A 14,714-nucleotide genomic window follows, 5' to 3' on the forward strand; every position below is an offset into this window, starting at 1 on the left:
CTTTCAAAGAACTGTATCCCAGTTTGTAATCTAAACTTCTAAAAATATAAACTGATAAAATACTGTTCTAAGTGAGAAATACTTCATTTTAACTTCATATTTGCTTCACTCTTTATGTTCTAGAGTTACAACTATTACAGACATTTGTTTTTTCTTATGGTGAAACGGCAGTCATTGTGTTTAACGTTGATTAAAATGCCTTAGAGAGTTACCATTCAATGTCTACAATGTGATGTATGTAGCTTTAGATCAGATGATGAGCACTCAGAAGCCTTCAAGAATCAGGAGGTAAAATAAACAGGAAAATCAGGCCAGCTGCAACACAATAGGGGCAGTGGGCCTCTTGAGGAATCTCTTGGGAGATTCAGACCCAAGCTGTCCGGTCTCTCCTATTTTCTGCAAAGAACCTCAGCATTTACCTAGTTTCCAAAGTAAAACAAAAAAAAGGTTTCCAGGTACTTTACATACTTTCTCTAAAAACAAGTTTCTTGGAAAGCATTTTTTGTATTATTTTTACAAATATAACATCTAAGTATCTTTTTATTTAGAAAGCAAAGTGGTCATATACAATCACAATTTTATTCCTTCACTCTTCATTTTATAAAAGCCCAGAATGTGGCTAATAATTAATGTTAATGATTTTGTGTATGACCTAAGGACTCAAGTGCCTTAACTCCATTTACCAGAGGTGACTAAACATCATAAACAAAGATCAAAATAACAATGAAAAAAGCTACATTACTTTATAAACAGAAAATTGTATTTATTTATGAGGTCTCTATATTTTATTCAAAAACATCAAAAGGAAGAAAATTAATTTTGACATTTACATATAAATTTAAAATGCCACCAAACACTGTTTTAATTCCAAATATGTTCATTATTTTATTTTTCATAAAGAATGTAACCTCTGTAATTATTATTAGAAGAATAATTTTACTGACATTCTAAAAATAAAAGAATATTATTAGCTGACATTTGATATTTTTAACCTAGTTTTTTTTTTAAATTAATTTATTTTATTTATTCATTTTTGGCTGTGTTGGGTCTTCGTTGCTGTGTGTGGGCTTTCTCTAGTTGTGGCGAGCAGGGGCTACTCTTCGTTGCGATGCTTGGGCTTCTCATTGTGGTGGCTTCTCTTGTTGCAGAGCACGGGCTCTGGCATGCAGGCTTCAGTAGTTGCAGCAGGCGGGCTCAGTAGTTGTGGCTCACGGGCTCTAGAGCACAGGCTCAGTAGTTGTGGCACACGGGCTTAGCTGCCCTGCGGCATGGGGGATCTTCCCGAACCAGGGCTTGAACCCGTGTCCCCTGCATTGGCAGGCGGACTCTTAACGACTGCACCACCAGGGAAGCCTCACCTAGTTTTTTAAAAGGCCATTTTTCACGTTTTTGAAAACCAGTGATCTTAACCCATCAACCAATCATTGTAAAGTCTAATTCAAAATGTTTGCTTGTTCAGTAAACAGAAGAAGCCATTTTAGATCTGTTGCATTATTTTAAACTTACACAGCTCTATCGATCAGAGCTCTTTCAGTTCCAAATAAAGAAAAATCAATTTTAGCTTAAGCAAGAAAAGGAGGGTCTTTATTGACTCATTTAACCAAACCACAGAAGATGGAAAGCACAGGGTTGTACAGCACTGGGCTCAAGATGGACCAGACAATATCAGGCCTCTCTGATCATCATTTGGGTTAATTGTAATTAAGGTAATACATCTGAAAAAAAAAAAAAAAAAAAAATATATATATATATATATATATATATATATATATATATAACTGAATCACTCTGCTGTACACCTAAAACATTGTAAAAGAGCTTGTAGAGGATCTGATATATAGCTATCATTTATCATATGTGTAAGAGACTATAAGAGAAATCTTGTGGTTTCTTCTAAATACATGGATTCTGGAAGGATCAAACACATGGGCAAGTATTTTGTAAACATTAAAGAGCTATGTAGATTTCAGTTATACTATAATCATCTCCACACTTTGATGTGTAGTGTGCCAACCCCGTCCTCCACCTGTCCCAACAGGGCTTTCAATGCTATTCGAATGTATCTGCCCTCTGTGTAAGCAACCCAGGGTAGAGGCCACTTCTTACATCTCCCTCTCCCCATCCCTCCTCCTACAGTTCCTAACACCACGCTGAGCACAGAGTAAAGGCCCAACATACATCTGAGAACTGATTAATAGATCATGATTCACTGATCAGCTTGTCGTCAATAGAAACGGAAATTCCCAATGAGGGTATAAGTGGAATTTCATCTTTTATTCTACCAGAAATAGTCCTTATAGTATTGAGTAACGAAGTACATGATTATTAACGGTTCTGCTTTCAAGTTGATAGCAATTATGTCTAAATGTCTTGAATACCTTCTTACTCTTGCAAAAATAATACAAAATAGCTTGTGAACACTACCATTAATCAAAAGTTGTAGCCATAACCTACAACATAGGTGGTAAATTGAAGACAGGAGTCATTACAAAGTTGAAATACTACAATATCAAAATACATTCCTATATGTGTGATTCTGCACAAAATACATTAATGCCCCATTTTTCCTTGGGGATTGAGGTATTCCACATAAGTAACTTCTCAAGTAATTTATGTCTTTAAACAACCTGGCTAGTATCTTAATTTCCAAATGGAACCTTGCTACAGTTAAGTTTGGTAACTGAGAGAGACTTGAAAGAAGCTTCAGCAGTTATCCACTCTGCCCTCAGCTCAATGCAAAATTACTAGAGCTTCCCCAAAATAGATAAGTTTTTATGTAATGAACACTGTGAATTATGTTTCTTTATCTACTCTGGTTTATATAAATCTTAGAATCCTATCTGTGGCCCAACGTTAGCAAATATGCTAGACCTCCAGGAAATACATTCATAAACCAGTTCAACTCAGTTTCACTTACTTTGCTTACCCCCTCTGTGTTATTTCCTCACTTCTGAATTCTCTTAGATGTTATGGTTGCACTCTTTAAAAAATATACATATAGGCTATGCATAAATGAATAAGGATATAAATGACTTCCTTTTCCTATCATCTAATGCTACTTGATGCAAGGCAATCTCATTTCATTGCGGTTTTCCTGCATCACCTTACTGATAAGCAGTGCTCAATATAGCCTGTCCCTGGTATTTTATATACTACTTTTTCTTTATTGATTTTTTATGACAAAATTTGCATAGCATATCTGTTACAAAATTTCAAAAAATAGAGAGATACAGAAAGGGAAAGATAAAGACCCATCTCCCCAGTTTAACTACTGTCCCCTTCTCCCCTTCTTCCTGTGTCTCTTCCCCCCAGAGCCATGCCTTGAAGATCACGCTGACCACTGAAAACAATTTGGTGTAGAATGTTACAGAACACACACAGAGTCTGTGTGTGCACACACGTTTGTGTATGTGTATTTGTAGCCTTTTTTTCACTTGTCGCATCTCTAAAGGTCAATTATTGCCTGAGTGGTATCAGCGAGATGGTGGAACAGGAGATTTCCCACACATATTCCCCTTCAACAACAATAATTTGGCAGCCATCAATGACAAAAGTGCTTTTCTGGGAGCTTTGGGATCCAGCCTCAGGCTGGGAGCAGTCCTGCTCTCCTAGACAACTGGCAGGAGCCACACCTGTCTGAGTCCCAGGAGGTTGGCCTACCAATCTCGGTCCTGCACAGACCCTGTAAAGGCCTTGAACCTTGCTCTTTTTAAAAATCTTTTTTTGAATTTTATTTTATTTTTTATACAGCAGGTTCTTATTAGTTATCTATTTTATACATATTAGTGCATATATGTCAATCCCAATCTCCCAATTCATCCCACCACCACCACCACCCTCACCCCTGCTTCCCCCCCTTTGGCATCCATATATTTGTTCTCTACACCTGTGTCTCTATTTCTGCCTTGCAAACCGGTTCATCTGTACCATTTTTCTAGATTCCACATGTATGCATTAATATATGATATTTATTTTTCTCTTTCTGATTTACTGCACTCTGTATGACAGTCTCTAGGTCCATCCACGTCTCTACAAATGACCCAATTTTGTTCCTTTTTATTGCTGAGTATTATTCCATTGTATATATGTACATCTTTATCCATTCATCTGTCAATGGGCATTTAGGTTGTTTTCATGACCTGGCTATTGTAAATAGTGCTGCAATGAACATTGGGGTGCATGTGTCTTTTTGAATTATGGTTTTCTCTGGGTATATGCCCAGGAGTGGGATTGCTGGGTCATATGGTAGTTCTATTTTTAGTTTTTTAAGGAAACTCCACACTGTTCTCCATAGTGGCTGTACCAATTTACATTCCCACCAACAGTGCAAGAGGGTTCCCTTTTCTCCACATCCTCTTCAGCATTTGTTGTTTGTAGAGATTTTCTGATCATGCCCATTCTAACCAGTGTGAGGTGATACCTCATTGTGGTTTTGATTTGCGTTTCTCTAATAATTAGTGATGTTGAGCAGCTTTTCATGTGCCTCTTGGCCATCTGTATGTCTTCTTTGGAGAAATGTCTATTTAGGTCTTCTGCCCATTTTTTGATTTGGTTGTTTTTTTTTTTTAATTGAGCTGCATGAGCTGTTTATATATTTTGGAGATTAATCCTTTGTCCATTGATTCATTTGCAAATATTTTCTCCCATTCTGAGGGCTGTCTTTTTGTCTTGTTTATAGTTTCCTTTGCTGTGCAAAAGCTTGTAAGTTTCATTAGGTCCCATTTGTTTATTTTTGTTTTTATTTCCATTACTCTAGGAGGTGGGTAAAAAAAGATCTCGCTGTGATTTATGTCAAAGAGTGTTCTTCCTATGTTTTCCTCTAAGAGTTTTATAGTGTCTAGTCTTACATTTAGGTCTTTAATCTATTTTGAGTTTATTTTTCTGTATGTTAGGGAGTGTTCTAATTTCATTCTTTTACATGTAGCTGTCCAGTTTTCCCAGCACCACTTATTGAAGAGGCTGTCTTTCTCCATTGTATATCCTTGCCTCCTTTGTCATAGATTAGTTGACCATATGTGAGTGGGTTTATCTCTGGGCGTTCTATCCTGTTCCAATGATCTATACTTCTGTTTTTGTGCCAGTACCATATTGTCTTGATTTTTGTGGCTTTGTAGTATAGTCTGAAGTCAGGGAGCCTGATTCCTCCAGCTCCGTATTTTTTCTCTCAAGATTGCTTTGGCTATTAGGGGTCTTTTTTGTCTCCAAACAAATTTTAAGGTTTTTTGTTCTAATTCTGTAAAAAATGCCATTGGTGATTTGATAGGGATTGCAGGGCATCTGTAGATTGCTTTGAGCAGTATAGTCATTTTCACAATATTGATTCTTCTAATCCAAAAACATGGTATATCTATCTGTTTGTGTCATCTTTGGTTTCTTTCAACAGTGTCTTATAGTTTTCTGAGTACAGGTCTTTTACCTCCTTAGGTAGGTTTATACCTAGGTATTTTATTTTTTTTGTTGCAATGGTGAATGGGATTGTTTCCTTAATTTCTCCTTCTGATCTTTCATTGTTAGTGTATAGGAATGAAAGAGATTTCTGTGCATTAATTTTGTATCCTGCAACTTTACCAAATTTATTGATTAACTCTAGTAGTTTTCTGGTGGCATCTTTAGGATTTTCTATGTATAGTATCATGTCATCTGCAAACAGGACAGTTTTATTTCTTCTTTTCCAATTTGTATTCCTTTTATTTCTTCTCTGATTGCTGTGATGAGGACTTCCAAAACTATGTTGAATAATAGTGATGAGGGTGGACATCCTTGTCTTGTTCCTGATCTTGGAGGAAATGCTTTCAGTTTTTCACCATTGAGAATGATGTTTGCTGTGGGTTTGTCGTTTATGGCCTTTATTATGTTGAGGTAGGTTCCCTCTATGCCCACTTTCTGGAGAGTTTTTATCTAAAATGGGTGTTGAATTTTGTCAAAAGCTTTTCCTGCTTCTATTGAGATGATCATATGGTTTTTATTCTTCAGTTTGTTCATATGATGTGTCACATTGATTGATTTGCGTATATTGAAGAATCCTTGCATCCCTGGGATAAATCCCACTTCATCACGGTATATGATCCTTTTAATGTGTTGGTGGATTCTGTTTGCTAGTATTTTGTTGAGGATTTTTGCATCTATGTTCATCAGTGATATTGGTCTGTAATTTTCTTTTTTTGTAGTGTCTTTGTCTGGTTTTGGTATCAGGGTGATGGTGGCCTCATAAAATGAGTTTGGGAGTGTTCCTTCCTCTGCAATTTTTTGGAAGAGTTTGAGAAGGATAGGTGTTAGCTCTTCTCTAAATGTTTGATAGAATTCGCCTGTGAAGCCATCTGGTCCTGGACTTTTGTATGTTGCAAGATTTTTAATCACAATTTCAATTTCATTACTTGTGATCAGTCTGTTTATATTTTCTGTTTCTTTCTCGTTTAGTCTTGGAAGTTTATACCTTTCTAAGAATTTGTCCATTTCTTCCAGGTTGTCCTTTTTAGTGGCATAGAGTTGTTTGTTGTAGTCTCTTAGGATGCTTTGTATTTCTGAGGTGTCTGTTGTAACTTCCCCTTTTTCATTTCTAATTTTGTTGATTTGAGTCCTCTGCATCTTTTTCTTGATGAGTCTGACTAAAGGTTTATCAATTTTGTTTATCTTCTCAAAGAACCAGCTTTTAGTTTTATTGACCTTTGCTATTGTTTTCTCTGTTTCTATTTCATTTATTTCTGCTCTGGTATTTATTTCTTTCGTTCTAATAACTTTGGGTTTTGTTTGTTCTTCTTTCTCTAGTTCCTTTAGGTGTAAGGTTAGATTGTTTATTTGAGATTTTTATTGTTTCTTGAGGTAGGCTAGTATTGCTATAAACTTCCTCTTAGAACTGCTTTTGCTGCATCCCATAGCTTTTGGATCATCCTGTTTTCGTTGTCATTTGTCTCTAGGTATTTGATTTCCTCTTTGATTTCTTTAGTCATCTCTTGGTTATTTAGTAACATATTGTTTAGCCTCCATGTGTTTGTGTTTTTTACTCTTGCTCTTTTCAACTGTAGCCCAGGAGTGGGTTTGCCACCCAGTGACAGGGTAGGAGACACACTTGTCTGTGCCGAGGCAAGCCCACTGACCTCAGTTCTACTGCAGAGCATGAAATGTCCCTGTAACTTGCATTCAGTCCCTCTCAATCACAGGCCAAAAGCAGTCCTGGCTACCCAGGGACACCCCTGCCCCCCAGGAGACACACCCATCTGTATCCCCAGAGGTAGGCTTTTTGTCTGTGGATCTTGAATCAGCCCTTTACCCTGGGTCCAGCTCCTTTCAGCTGCTTTCCAGGAGTTGTTCTGCCTGTGCAGAGAACCACTGCACAGGGAAATTAGCCCATCCATGCTCCAGGAGGAATGCCCAATGATCTTGGCGCAGCTTAGGATCTTGAAGCAGCCCTGTGATCCAGCTTCAGCCCCACTCTGCCTCAAGCTAAAGGCACTCCCACCCACCCAGGAACGTGGCAGGAGGCATGTCCCTGAAGCAGCCCTGTGACTTGTTTCTAGTCCCTATCAACAAATCACAAAGGAAGACAGAAAGAGAGGAAAAAAGGAACAAATGAACTACAAACGAATCAGAAAACAATTAACAAAATGGTGATAGTAAGTCCTTACAAATAAATAATCACTTTGATATATGTGGATTAAATTCTCCAATCAAACAATACAAAATGTTTGAAAGGATAAAAAAAAAAATCTAATAAAATGCTACCTATAAGAGACTTACTTAGCTTTAAGGACACACATAAGATGATAGTGAAAGGATAGAAAAAGATATTCCATGGAAATAGTAACCAAAAGAGATTAGTGCTGGCTACCCTTATATCAGATAAACAAGATATCTCTTGTGTTCATTGCAACATTATTCACAATGGCCAAGATACAGAAACAACCTAAGTGTCCAGAAGAATGGATAAGGAAAATGTGGTATATATATATATACAATGTAAATTATTCAGCCATAAAAAAGAAGGAAACCTTGCCATTTGTAACAATATGGATGAACCTAGAGAACATTATGCTGGGAGAAATAAGCCTGACAGAGAAAAATAAATACTGCATGATCTTACTTAATGTGGAATCTAAAAAAATGTAAAACTCATAGAAACAGAGAGAAGAATGGTGGTTGCCAGGAGCTGGGGAGTCGGGGAAATGGGGAGATGCTGGTGAAGGGTACAAACTTTCAGTTATAAGATGAATAAGTTCTGAGAATCTAATGTACAGCATGGTGGCTACAGTTAATAATACTGTTCTGCAAATTTGAAATTTGCTAAGAGAATAAATCTTATTTGTTCTCACCATTAAAAGAAAGTGGTTACTATGTGAGGTGATGAATGTGCTAACTAGCTTGACTGTGGTAATCACTTCACAATGTATTCATATATTAAATCAAGTTGTTCACATTAAACATATGCAATTTTTATTTGTCAATTATACCCCAATAAAGATGGGGAGGAAAAGGTCAATTACCATTCCACCGTATAAATACAATATAATTTGTTTAACCAAACTCCATTTAATAAATATTTTTTGGTTTGGGGATACAGAAAGAATGTTATAAAGACATTCTTGTACGTATGTCTTTGTCTGCTTAAGAATTTTCTAGGACAGATTTTTTTTCCCCTCAAACTTTAATTTAAGGGTTCTAATTTGCTACCTGACAGGAACTTGGAGAATCAAGCTGATTAGAATGCCATATAAAATGATAAATGTGCTTTAAGTGAGGGGCTAAGGATTTCTCCATTAGTAAAAATCGTGAGTTTTAAACTCTAATCTTCATGAAATCTATCCCTTCCCAACCTCAAATTTTACTTTTTCTGAATTTACTTATTCTCTGGAATGTTGAGATTATTAGCTCACCATCATTTCCAAACATCTATTGAACACCAATAGTTGATGGGAAATCTGTTCCCCTTGGGATATGAAAATGAGTGGGACATGGTTTTTAGAGAAGAGTGTAATTTAAAGCTGATAATTTAGTTATAGTCCTAATTTAAGGAAATAATTTAGTGTTTCCTTAAAAAAAAAAAGCATCCCCCCCTAAAACTTTTAAGTACAGTTTGATTTTTGAACATTTGTGGAATATCTACTATATGTATAAATGGAGGGATGTTGTGCTAGATTCATTTTTTATATTATGCAACAGGACTTATAATGACACAGAAACACATAGCAATAATATATGATTTTAAGCATTGTGCAAGCTTAGTATGGCTGAACTCATGTTTATTTCCATCTGATAACGTCTTTCAACCAGTTTTATCTATTTCCATTTATTGAAACTATTGATGTATTTGGATTTGTTCATGCAACTTTATTTTGTGCTATTTCTATACTTCACTATACACTTCTTGATTCCTCTTCCTGTCCCTTCTTAGTTCTTACAGGATTGTCACTGTGGTTGAATGAATTATTGTTCTCAATTCTTCACTCCCCTGTTACAGCATTATATACACCCCCTTGACATAACCTCACAGTAGCTGGCTTTGGGCTTGGGCATGTGACTCACATTAGCCAATGAAATGTTTGAAGATGAAATGTAAGCAGGGACCTGAAATGAAATGTACTTGCACAGTTGCTTTTGAACTCTGCTTTGTCCTGGATAAGATTTTATATTAATTCTAGACTGGATTTCTTAAACCACACTGGTAGTATATATTAGAATTTTTCTCACTGCATTTTTAAGCCTGGAATTTGAATTATCTGATGATGATTTTTCTCCCATCCAAGACCCTGTACAGACAAAAATGTCCAAACTGCTTACCTGGATCAGTGGACAGGTTTTTCATTTTTGTTTGTTTGTTTTTTTTAACCTCCTTTCATAGTGGGAGCAACACTCAAGTTTTATGTATGCAGCTGGATGTCAGCTACCTTGTTTTAAGCAAGCTCAAGGCCGTATCTTCCATCACAGCATGACTCTTCCCTTTCTTTCTTCAGAATTTGGCTGTGCACTCAAACAATTTTTGGATATCTACCAAACATTTCTAAGTATATGAAATGGGGGAAAGGGGGTCAATCCACATTAGATTAGCTTGAAATTTACCCAAAGTCACTCAAATAACTTGTGCCTGATTAGCTTATTTAAACATAATATAAGTAAATAAAACTCATTGGAAGAAACTGAGCAGAAAGGAAGAATAATAATATCATCACAGTTCATTCTCACTTTTGGAAGGCACCTTACCAAAAACCCACCTAGGTATGGCTGAGTAGTGTCACCTGTTCATTAAACAATTACTTATTAAGATCCTGTGATACTCTGTATTCAAATCAAAAAGAGCAGAACTTAGCTTTAAGGAGATGACAGTCCACCAGGAAAGATTTAATATGTGCATACATATAAATAATAAATAATAGAGAGTAAAAGTAACAAGAGAGACAAGTACATAAAGTAATATGAGAGAAGATCATTCCAGCTTAGCGGGTATGATATTTTGATATAATAAGAGATGTATATTTGGTCTTTGTCCTGGTTCCAGGCACAGAGCTCCTAAAACCTTTGATATTTCCTGAATGATAGGGATGAGAGGAGTGTCTTTTGTTATTCATAGTAAGTCCCTTTCTACCAAACCTGAGTTTATGCTAATGAGGTGACTTGGAGGATGGGGCTCCCTGCCAGAGGATTAGATTAGAGGGCTGGAACTTTCAGCCCTACCTCCCACCTCTGGGGAAGGGAGAGGGGCTAGAGATTGAGCTCAATGCCAGTGACCAATGATCTAATCAATCATGACTACCTAATGGAACCTCATAAAAACCCTAAACAAAGGGGTTTGGAGAGCTTCTGGGTTGGTGGACAAGATGCATCCATGTGCCTAGAGGGCGGTGCACCCCAAGCTCCAGAGACAGAAGCTCCTATGGACGTCACCATATGTATTTCTTCATCTGACTACTCATTTGTATCCTTTAAAATACCATTTGTAATAAATTGGTAATAATAAGTAGACTGTTTCCCTGGGTTCTATGAGCAAATTATTGAGCCCAAAGAGGGGTTTGTGGGAACCCCCAATTTATAGCCAAATGGTCAGAAGTACAGGTGACAATCTGGGACTTGTGACTGGCTTCTGAAGTGGGGGCAGTCTTGTGGGACTGAGCCGTTAACCTGTGCGATCTGTGCTAACTATACGTAGATGTTGTCAGAATTTAGTTAAATTGGAGGACATCCATTTGGTGGTCCACCAAGAACTGGAGAATTGTTTGGTGTGGAAAAGCTCACACATCAGTTGTCAGATGTGTTGTGAGGAGAAGGAAATAGTTTTTTTTTCCTTTTAGAAAGACAATGAAATAGGCCTTGAAGAAATCACCCCTCTTTCTTCCCTCTTCCCCTCCTTTCCCTCCTTTCCTTCCTCCCTTCCTTCTTCCTTTTCACAAATATTTATTGAGCACCATCTCTGTTTCCAGGCATGGATCTGAATGCTAGGAAGATGTAACTGAAGAAGACAAACTCCTTTCTCTCGTGACATTCTTGGGGGGGGGGGGAAGAGGGGGAGGAAGCAGTAATAAAATAAATATATAACAATTGTAGGCAGTGAAAAGTACTATAAAAACTAAGGCAGGGTAAAGGGTTAGAAACTGATATGACAGAGCACAATTTTAGATTGGAGGTTTAGAAAGGGAAGGTAAGATGACTTCTAAGTAGAGACCTGGGTGAAGTGAGGCAGTAAGCCGAGGAGATTTCTGACAAGAGCAAGAGGGAAAAAGGAGCCTGGCATTTTGAAGAATAGCAAGGAAGCCAGTATGCAGAGGCTGCAGGTAAGAAGGAAAGTGGTAGGAGTGGAGGTCAGCAGGGCCAGATGCTGTAGGGCTTTGTACACATGGTAAGGAGTATAGATTCTGTTCTAAGTATAATAGGAAGACACTGGAAAGATTTAGCAAAAAAGTGATGCAACTTGACTTTTTATTCAGAAGTATCACTCTGACAGTAAATGAAAAATAGACCATTGAGGGAGGGTACATGGTATAAGCGTGGAAGCAGGGAGGCCAAGTAGGGGGCCTGGTGGAAATGAAAAAGAAAGGTAGTTTGTTCTGAGTTAGCCACACAGAAGTAAAAATTGGTCAAATTGTGCACATATTTTGAGGATGGAGCCATAAGTTCTTACTAACAGATGGATTGTGGGGTAGAGCAGATTTGAGAGAAGGTGAGTTATCAGCAATCTGTAGGATCTTCAAGGAAAAAAATGAGTGAGGAGCAAATTTGGGGGTATATTGTGAGTCAAGGTTTCTCCTTTGGATACTTTCTAAGCAATTATATTTTACAATTCTGTACTAATATTACTACTGATTTGGAAGAACACTTATAAAAAAATAATATTAAAACAAAAGCCCCTGTTTCTGTTCCTTTCTTCATGCCTGAGGCTAGTTCCAATTAGAACAAAGGAAGAGGCTGGATGGCAATGCAGCTCATGTCCCACTTTTCTTTTCTCTAACCACAAAAACCAGAGAGCGTGACATCTTAAATATGCATGATGTTTACTTTTCATGTTGGTTTGATCCCTTCCTGACTTGGTCTATGAAGTACTATGGAGTACAATCATTGTAATATTTAAAAATATTCATGTCAGTGTTAAAGTTACAAAGATTACACAATTCATTAGATTATCTGGCAGATTCAGCTACATTTGTGTTAATAAGATCTAATTTACAGACTGCCTAAAAAATCCTTCTATATTAGCCAATGTTTAAATTGTTGAGATTTTGTTTCCTACTTTACGTTATTTTTTTTACATTTATCAACTGACAGAACAAATTAATACATAAGTCTTAGTTTCCGGCATCAATTTGCAAACCTTTTGCTTTTAGTTAAAATAACTTTATTTTCTTGAAATAATAAAATATTTTTATTTAAAGTGGATTAAATGTAATGGTTATAAAATTTAACAAATCATCAAAAATATCCGTGTAAATTGAAGTTTAATTTTAAATCCTTCACTCAGGGGGGCAAAAACACAACAACAAAACATTTCTTCATAGCCAGAAAGTAGGTTTGTTTCACAGGTGATGTACAGGCACCATGCTATGTGCATCTGGGGAATTAATACCTGCTTTTGGATAATAAGATACAAGATACTAGCAGATGACCTTTGATCTCAGAACTGCTAAACATTCTTTTGAAGAGTTAATTTTTTAAAATTCTCCGTTGTCTTTTATGCTGTGTAACTTACAACTCCAAGCACTTTGAGTGCCAAGCAAATATGGAAGCCGAAGTGGAAAAAGAAATGCTATTTCACCTCTAAATAGAACAAACAGATGATACCAATGTATAATCAATTCTAACTTGATATGTGCAACTGCCAATTAGATCATGTGGGCTCTGAATTTTAAAGAGGCCTGAAGAACAGTTTCAAAAAGAATCAGTAAATTTAGCTCTTAATGCTCGTCTTTCTTGGGGAACAAAATGTAACCTGGAAAGCATAATTTCTACATTTCTATAAAAGATTCAGAGACATTGCCTCATAATACTTGTCCTATCAGTTAATAGATATTAATGCACAATATGAAAAATATAACTCAAGGGTGGTTTTCACATATTAAAAACAAGGATATCTTAGAAGAGTCATCCTAGCAGAACTGGTATGGTAAATCTGATAAAAGAAGGTAAGTCTATGATGAATAATGCTGTGGTCCAGGTAAGTAGTAAGACTTGTTATTTTTACTGCAGACTGGCCAAATTTTATTGTGTTCTTACATATATGCCAAGAGCTAAGGATATACAGCTAGAAATAGAAGTATATAGCCCCTCTTGAAGTACTTCATGATCAAAAAAGTAGTTTTCAAAATGTTATCTTTATGAAGACTATACGTAGAAAATGCTTGAGCATGTGCCCCAACACATGCACAAATTAATATATACATATATAATATACTTAATTTAAAAATTAAATGTATATACTACTTTCTCAATATTAAGATATTATGAAATATATCTAAAAACAGAAATCAAAAAGTATGAGATAAAAATTGATTTTGATTAAAAATTTATATATATTTTTTTCTCCTTAAATTCCCTATAGTAATTCATGTGTCCCACTTTGGAAACCACTGGTCAAGGAAAAAAGGCAGTAAAATATACCAACTACTATAAAAAAGGAAAGGCCTGAAAATGTTTTTATGATGGGTGCTTGGGAGGAGAATCTAAATTCATGAGGAAGGTAATCTCAAAATAAAATGATAAGGCCTTAAATACCTACACTTTGATAAAATAGGAAGATCATACCTATGATGTCATAGTGTCTTTTGTTATTATATTATCTCGTATTTAATTGTGTTAGCATAAATATTTACTTATAGGATTTTTGGAAAAGGTGATAATGGTGGATAGTTTGTGAATTCCTTCATAAAAAAAAAGATAGTACAATCAATAGAGCAAAATGAAAAATCTAGGAACAAAATCTACAACAAAATTATGTGACAAAATGTGATGGGCAGAATTCTAAGATGTCCCCAAGATTCTTGCCTGCTAATACACACCCTTTAAATCTTTCCCATTGAACATGGGTAGAACCTGTGAGTATAATGGGTATCACTCTCAGGATTACATTAGGTAGTAAAGGTGGAGGGATTTTGCAGATACAATTAAGGTCCCCAAATAGTTGATTTTTTTAAGTTAATCAAAAAAGAAATTATCCTATCCTGGGTGGACCTGGCTTAATCAAGCGTGAGCCCTTAAAAGAGGGACTGAGCTCTTTCTGAAGAAAGAGACCCTCTCCTTTT

The 14,714-nt window shown here is 36.2% G+C and overlaps 1 protein-coding gene across 6 annotated transcripts in view; it reads right to left on the reverse strand.

Moving 5' to 3' along the window:
• Window positions 1-14,714, reverse strand: part of GULP1 (GULP PTB domain containing engulfment adaptor 1) — a 257,106-nt gene that overhangs the window by 128,672 nt on the left and 113,720 nt on the right. The window lies entirely within an intron of this gene.

The sequence above is a fragment of the Eschrichtius robustus genome, chromosome 5 (assembly GCF_028021215.1).
Source record: "Eschrichtius robustus isolate mEscRob2 chromosome 5, mEscRob2.pri, whole genome shotgun sequence".
NCBI lineage: Eukaryota > Metazoa > Chordata > Mammalia > Artiodactyla > Eschrichtiidae > Eschrichtius > Eschrichtius robustus.